The 7,500-nt window shown below is 45.9% G+C and overlaps 2 non-coding genes across 2 annotated transcripts; both read left to right on the top strand.

Annotated features, from left to right (window-relative positions):
* The first annotated feature begins 4,868 nt into the window (after positions 1–4,868).
* On the top strand, positions 4,869–6,684 carry LOC120845594. Its single transcript, XR_005716797.1, has one exon. It is a non-coding gene; the product is annotated as a small subunit ribosomal RNA (ribosomal RNA).
* Positions 6,685–7,125: 441 nt separating this feature from the next.
* Positions 7,126–7,278, top strand: LOC120845479. Its single transcript, XR_005716679.1, has one exon. It is a non-coding gene; the product is annotated as a 5.8S ribosomal RNA (ribosomal RNA).
* Positions 7,279–7,500: the final 222 nt, after the last annotated feature.

Below are 7,500 nucleotides of genomic sequence, written 5' to 3'. Positions count from 1 at the left end.
ACCTGCTGCTCAGTGCTCAGTGCTCAGTGCTGTGCTTGTGCAAGGCCTCTGGTGTGGGTGCCGTGTCCTACGTATCGCCCAACTAGGTTCTACTTGTGCCCCTTATTAATTCATTAATATGTGTCGTGTGTGTGTGTGCTCTTTGAGCAGTTTCCGTTCTTGTGCCGTCCGTCCAGTGAAAGGATTTTTTTATTTTTTTTTATTAAGTTACGGCGCTTGTTTTCGTGCAGCTCTACGTGGTCGTGTCCTCGTACGCAGTGGTGTGTTTGTGGAAAGTCTCTCGTTGTGTTGTGTTGTGCAGTGCAGTGCAGTGCAGTGCAGTGCTGTGCGTGCGCCAAAGCCTCTGGATAAAAGAAAAAAAAAATATATATATATATATATAAATACACATTTTTTTTTTCTAATTTTTTTTTTAATTAATTTTACATGTGGTAAGTATGCATGACTTATACCATCCTTTGTATTGATTTATTTGGGTCGTGTCTTTTTTTTCCACATTATTAGCCTTCTTGTTCTCCTCCTCCTCCTCCTCCAGCTTATCATTATTGTAGAAATGTTTTCCTTTTTCTTTTTTTCCTCTTTCTTTCTAAGCTTTTAGTTTCCACCAGAGTGTCGAACCGAATTTTTTTTTGGTTTGCTTCGATTTGCGGGAGCACAAAAGTAATGTAGGACATTAAAATAGCACAACAAATAGAAGAACAAGAGGTATACAGGACAGGCGCTGATGTTGAACTAGTTTCATTCAGGAAAAGTGAACATGTATATACACACGACAGGCAAAGCAGCACATATTCTTAAGGGTAGAAGATATTTGAGCTGGGATGCTGGTGTCTCCCAGCACGATCAAACCATCCGGGGCTATTGCCGCCTTCTCGGCTGCCCTCGGCACTTATCGTGAATAAAAGCTATATATGTATGTTTACTTTTCCTGGATAAAACTAGTTGAAAGTGAGTGCCTGTCCTGTATACTCCTTGTCCTCGTCTTTTTTGCGCTATTTTATATATTTTACTAAGATGAACCAACGGCGTACCGTATTAAAAAGAAAAAGAAGAAGCTAAAGTGATATTATATTTACCTGGTGCTTCTTTTCGTAATAGGCACTATTTCAAGAGTGCAAACGGGTATCTTTCCATTCATTTGTAGGGTTCGCTTATTTTCAGGTGCCGAGAAATAAATTGCTTTATTTAAATTTGATGGAGCAGTAAATGACAAGCTACATACATATCTGTCTTTCCTTGTTGTTGTTTTTTTTTTGTGTTATATTTTAGCCTGAATTTAAAAGTTATCAGTCTGTTGGGTCGCCTAAAATACAGGTGATTGGCATTTGAGGTTTTTTTTCTTTACAAGATAATGGTTGATTCAATTTAGCAAGTAAGCATTAATTGTTCTACTTTTTTTTTCCTTCATCTTAAATAGAGCTAGGCAATCAACTCGACATGACGGCTACTTAATTTGTCGCTTTCTTACCGCCTGTTTTCCGAAACTGTGTGCTTTCTTTTCGTCGTCATCGACTTTGGGCTGCCGCTCTAAGTCCATAGAGCCTTTTTTTTTTCAGCTATCCCTGCCGTACACCCTTGTACTTCTATTCATCGTCAGACTAATAGACAGTTATATTTTCTTCCGTACAGTTCCAAGTTGGCGGGTCAGTTTCGGTTCGGCTGAAACTAACTCCTCGGTTCCGGTTTTTCGTTCGCTTCGGTTTTCGGTTCGACACTCTGGTCTTCACCGTGCATGGCACCCCCCCCTTCCTTCCTTCCTTCCCTCCCTCCCTCCCTCCCTCCCTCCCTCCCTCCCTCCCTCTCTCCCCTCTTCTCCTCCCTGCAAGAAAACAAACTGTCGTTTCGAAATGTTTTCTTACTTGAACTGTGAAGGTTTTCAAGTGCATTTCCTTTCCTCCTTTATTGAGCGCACAATTCTAGAGTGGAACTTCCCTTCTGACATTGCAATAAAGTTTCCTGCACAAGGAAGAAAAACCTGCCATTTGACCTCCCTTGTGTGTGCAAAGTGTCAATGTTCCTATATTATGCTTGAACATGGTCTTTTTGTCTTCCTATTTGTCGCAGAAATCATGTATGTGTATGTATGTATGCATATATATATATATATATATATATATATACCAATATCGCACTTTATGGATTAATCTTGCACGACCTGTGAAAACCACGTATCTCTGGCTTTCCTCACGTTCGATTTTCGAGCAATTTCTGAAGCTAGCTTGGGGAGATTGATTTCGCTCGCACACAATTCGAGGCGCGAGGACGGGCATGTACGAACGCCTACGTAGTCGGGACGGTAAACAAAACTTACACAAATTAAAATCCTGCGCAGATAATAAAAGAAAGAGCAACAAAAAAGTATGGGCGTCTTTCTTTACTAATTTCTTTTTTTTTTCTTTTTTAGGATTGTAAGCGGACGGGCTTCTTAAACGATACCAAAAAGCGAGACACAATTTGACAAACGGGTCACGTCACAAGAAAGAAAATCCCACATCCTCAAGCGTGTAAAAAATGCACGCAATATCTACAGTACTGGAATTGGAAGCGCTGCCAATCTCGCGTGCACTAGCCCAAATCGCGTTGCTCCCGCTCACGTCAAAGTGACACAGACCTCGTCGGAAAGGTACGCTTTCTGACGCGGTCAACCGGTAAAAACACTATATATCGTAAAATTCTGTACTTTGGACGTGATTAATTCAGACTGCTTTGCGGCTAACTAAGCGCGCGTTCCTTCCCAATGAAACGAAAGAGCGAGATTAGAAATAGAGGAAATAATTCCCGTGAAAAGAAAGAAATTCGTCTCTTATTGAGCTTGGCAGTAAAGCACGCGACATCTCCAGTATTCCGTTTGAAAGCGTTGTCCATGGCAAGTGCAGTAGTGTACAGTGTTCGGCTCTCGCCCAGCTGAAAGCGCCAGAAAGCCCGTGTCGCCTCGCGACACTGGTAACCGCTAGAAAACACGCACATTTTAAAGTCGCGTGTTTTGCACTTGATTTCTCGGAAGTACTTTGTGGGAGACGAAGCGGGCGTTCCATGCCAAGGACACGGAAGAGAGAGATTAGAAATAGAGCGAACAATTCGCGTGAAAAGAATAATATTTGTCTCCTATCAAACTTGCCAGAAAAGTAAGCGAGATTTCCAGTATTCCGTTTGAAAGCGCTGCCCGTCGCAAGTGCAGTAGTGTACAGTGTTCGGCTCTCGCCCAGTTGAAAGCGCCAGAAAGCCCGTGTCGCCTCGCGACACGGGTAACCGCTAGAAAACACGCACATTTTAAAGTCGCGTGATTTGCACTTGATTCCTTGGAAGTACTTTGTGGGAGACGAAGCGGGCGTTCCATGCCAAGGACACGGAAGAGAGAGATTAGAAATAGAGCGAACAATTCGCGTGAAAAGAATAATATTTGTCTCCTATCAAACTTGCCAGAAAAGTAAGCGAGATTTCCAGTATTCCGTTTGAAAGCGCTGCCCGTCGCAAGTGCAGTAGGGTAAATTGTTCGGCTCTCGCCCAGTTGAAAGCGCCAGAAAGCCCGTGTCGCAAAGCGACACGGGTAACCGCTAGAAAACACGCATCTTTTTCTTTTGTTAATCCCATGCTTCTCACTTCGTTCCTTGAGGGGACTTTGTCGGAAACTAATTGGCGGGGCCTTCCAAACGAAACCAATGGTAGAAACAATGAAGTGAGCAAAGAAGAGTAGTGTAAAGAAAGAAAATTGCCTATTATGAAGCCTGCCGTAAACACGCGCGATACCGCGAGCATTCGGATTAAAAGCAGTGACAATCTCACTTACTATAGCGCTCATTGTTCGGCTCTGACACAATTCAAAACGCATGAAACGCCCCGTGTAAATATTGGTTTACTTTGTAATAACAAAGTCGATAAACTTTCTGTTGACCATGTTAACATGAACTGAAAGTCGAAAAGAAGTAATCAGAGTCAAGCAGGGGTCAGCACGTTTTTAATAAAAAGCGAGAAATAATTTTTTTTTATAGGGGTAGGATGTATGTACGTATGTATGTATATATAGAGGCACACAGGAAAAAAAGAACATTTATATATATATATATACACACAAACATACATACATACATATATATATATATATATATAAGGAGAGAGAGAGGGGAAAAAAATAAGAAAGAAAGAAGGACAAATAAATGATACTGAATAACGAGGAGCCACATGAGTGAGAGACAGTAAGTCAGTAAGTCAGTCAGTCAGTCAGTCAGTCAGTCACCGAAACTGATAACCACAAACTATGTACAGAATGCTCTTGAAGGATCTTCTTTATACTTATCGGTGCTATTATGTGGAGGTGGGGTCTGTCGAGCGTTCGATTGGTGCGAGCGGCGTCTGACGACGTCGCCGACGCCTTTCGTCGCCGTCTCGGCCGCTGCCTCCGCCGCATGGTCGTTACAGCAAGGTACCTGCGATCTCTGGCGTCTGCCGTTGGGGTCGGTTCTCGGGTGCACCTGTGTCTTGAAAACGAATGCGAGAGGAGGGTGTTTCGGAGCGTCCGCGCTAACCGAACGGTGTGAAATGACGAGTGCGTTCTGACCGAAGGCCGGGGTGCGTCCTCGCGTCCTCACGGGACCTGAAAGCTCGGCAACGCTGCGAAGGCGTCGTCAATGATTTTTTTGGCGTACGACTTTCTGTTGCTACGACGAGAAAGAAATTTATGCGCTTCTTGCCGCGTCGGTACCGACCTCGGTCGGGGATATTCCGGCTGCGCGCTCGAACGTGCTTCATTTCTTCTTGGATTTGGAAGTAATTCCTAAGCGTTGTGTGTGTTTGCGGTTCGTAAGGGGTGCCTGACGGTGGCCCCGCGTCCGCGCGTTGGTAGGGTTTTGGGCGACCCACCACGAAAAGATTACCTGGTTGATCCTGCCAGTAGTCATATGCTTGTCTCAAAGATTAAGCCATGCATGTCTAAGTACATGCCGAAACAAGGCGAAACCGCGAATGGCTCATTAAATCAGTTATGGTTCCTTAGATCGTTTCTTCCTACTTGGATAACTGTGGCAATTCTAGAGCTAATACATGCAGTGAGCCCGAAGCCCCTCGGGGCGACGGGTGCTTTTATTAGACCAAGATCAATCGGGCTTCGGTCCGTTTTGTGTGGTGACTCTGGATAACTTTGTGCTGATCGCACGGCCACGAGCCGGCGACGTTTCTTTCAAGTGTCTGCCTTATCAACTGTCGATGGTAGGTTATGCGCCTACCATGGTTGTTACGGGTAACGGAGAATCAGGGTTCGATTCCGGAGAGGGAGCCTGAGAAACGGCTACCACATCCAAGGAAGGCAGCAGGCGCGCAAATTACCCACTCCCGGCACGGGGAGGTAGTGACGAAAAATAACAATACGGGACTCTTTTGAGGCCCCGTAATTGAAATGAGTACACTCTAAATCCTTTAACGAGGATCCATTGGAGGGCAAGTCTGGTGCCAGCAGCCGCGGTAATTCCAGCTCCAATAGCGTATACTAAAGTTGCTGCGGTTAAAAAGCTCGTAGTTGGATCTCAGTTACAGGCGGGAAGTGCGTGGACACCACGTTACGGCCCGTGCTGAACATCATGCCTGTCGTGGCTTGGTTCCCTTCATCAGGTGCCTTGCTTTGGCCGGCGCGTTTACTTTGAAAAAATTAGAGTGCTCAACGCAGGCGATTCGCCTGAATAACAGTGCATGGAATAATAGAACAAGATCCTGTTTCTGTTCTGTTGGTTTTTGGAATACAGGATAATGATTAAGAGGGACAGACGGGGGCATTCGTATTGCGGCGCTAGAGGTGAAATTCTTGGACCGTCGCAAGACGAACTACTGCGAAAGCATTTGCCAAGAATGTTTTCATTGATCAAGAACGAAAGTTAGAGGTTCGAAGGCGATCAGATACCGCCCTAGTTCTAACCATAAACGATGCCAACCAGCGATCCGCCTGAGTTACTCAAATGACTCGGCGGGCAGCTTCCGGGAAACCAAAGTATTTGGGTTCCGGGGGAAGTATGGTTGCAAAGCTGAAACTTAAAGGAATTGACGGAAGGGCACCACCAGGAGTGGAGCCTGCGGCTTAATTTGACTCAACACGGGAAAACTTACCCGGCCCGGACACTGGGAGGATTGACAGATTGAGAGCTCTTTCTTGATTCGGTGGATGGTGGTGCATGGCCGTTCTTAGTTGGTGGAGCGATTTGTCTGGTTAATTCCGATAACGAACGAGACTCTAGCCTATTAAATAGGTGTGTGGTTCTCTGCACCTTGCACCCTTCTTAGAGGGACAAGCGGCTCCTAGCTGCACGAAACAGAGCAATAACAGGTCTGTGATGCCCTTAGATGTCCGGGGCCTCACGCGCGCTACACTGAAGGAAGCAGCGTGTTTTTATCCCTGTCTGTAAAGACTGGGTAACCCGTGGAACCTCCTTCGTGATTGGGATAGGGGCTTGCAATTGTTCCCCTTGAACGAGGAATTCCCAGTAAGCGCGAGTCATAAGCTCGCGTTGATTACGTCCCTGCCCTTTGTACACACCGCCCGTCGCTACTACCGATTGAATGATTTAGTGAGGTCTTCGGACCGATACCCGGAGCCGCCTTTCGGTTGCGCCGGTGTGTTGGAAAGATGACCAAACTTGATCATTTAGAGGAAGTAAAAGTCGTAACAAGGTTTCCGTAGGTGAACCTGCGGAAGGATCATTACCGGATGTTATTTGGCATCGTTTTGTCTTCTTCCTCTTGTACGGGGAATGGACTCGATGTGCGAATTTATCTGGCGCCGATCCCGACCAAGCTTGGATGCCGTCGGGACGGCACAAAAAAAAAAACAACTGTGGTTCGGATGTGCCTTTTTCTATGGGTGGCCTCCGTTCCTTTCGATGATGCGCCCAGCGGGAGCCCTCTGCTGCCTCGATTGAGAGGAGATTTCAAGTGCACCGGGACAATCCGCGGGTTACAAAAGGCGCATCGCCCCCTTTTTCGTCTCTTCTCGAGGATCGCCCTTTTGTTTTGAATAACGAAGAGGCGTTTGAGAAGAAGCTTTTTTTTTTGCGCTTTCGAGATGGCATGGGATGTGCCGGGCGCGAAAAAAAACAACAACTTGTGTTTTGTCGTACTGATTGAAAAATCCAAACACATTGACACGACTCTAAGCGGTGGATCACTCGGTTCTCGGGTCGATGAAGAACGCAGCCAGCTGCGAGACTTGGTGTGAATTGCAGGACACACTGAGCACTTACTCTTTGAACGCACATTGCGGCCTCGGGCCTTCCCGTGGCTTCGTCTGTGTGAGGGTCGGATCATATATCAAGAGAGGAGAATTTGTTTTCTACCTCGTTTTGACTGTGTCGGATCGTGGGCAGCACGCAGTTTTATGCTTTCTTGCGTTGCGTTTTCTTTGAGCAAATGCACGAGTGGTGCGATTGCACGCGTGCGCTTAACCAGTCCTCCTCCTCCTACGAGTTTTTATCGAACACTGCATGGGAAAACGAAACTCGATGGATACCGTTTGTGGAAAAT

The sequence above is a fragment of the Ixodes scapularis genome, unplaced genomic scaffold, assembly GCF_016920785.2.
Source record: "Ixodes scapularis isolate PalLabHiFi unplaced genomic scaffold, ASM1692078v2 ptg001158l_1___fragment_3__unscaffolded, whole genome shotgun sequence".
Taxonomy (NCBI): domain Eukaryota; kingdom Metazoa; phylum Arthropoda; class Arachnida; order Ixodida; family Ixodidae; genus Ixodes; species Ixodes scapularis.
The sequence above is the reverse complement of the archived record's forward strand: the minus strand, read 5'-3'. Positions and strand labels throughout refer to the sequence as shown.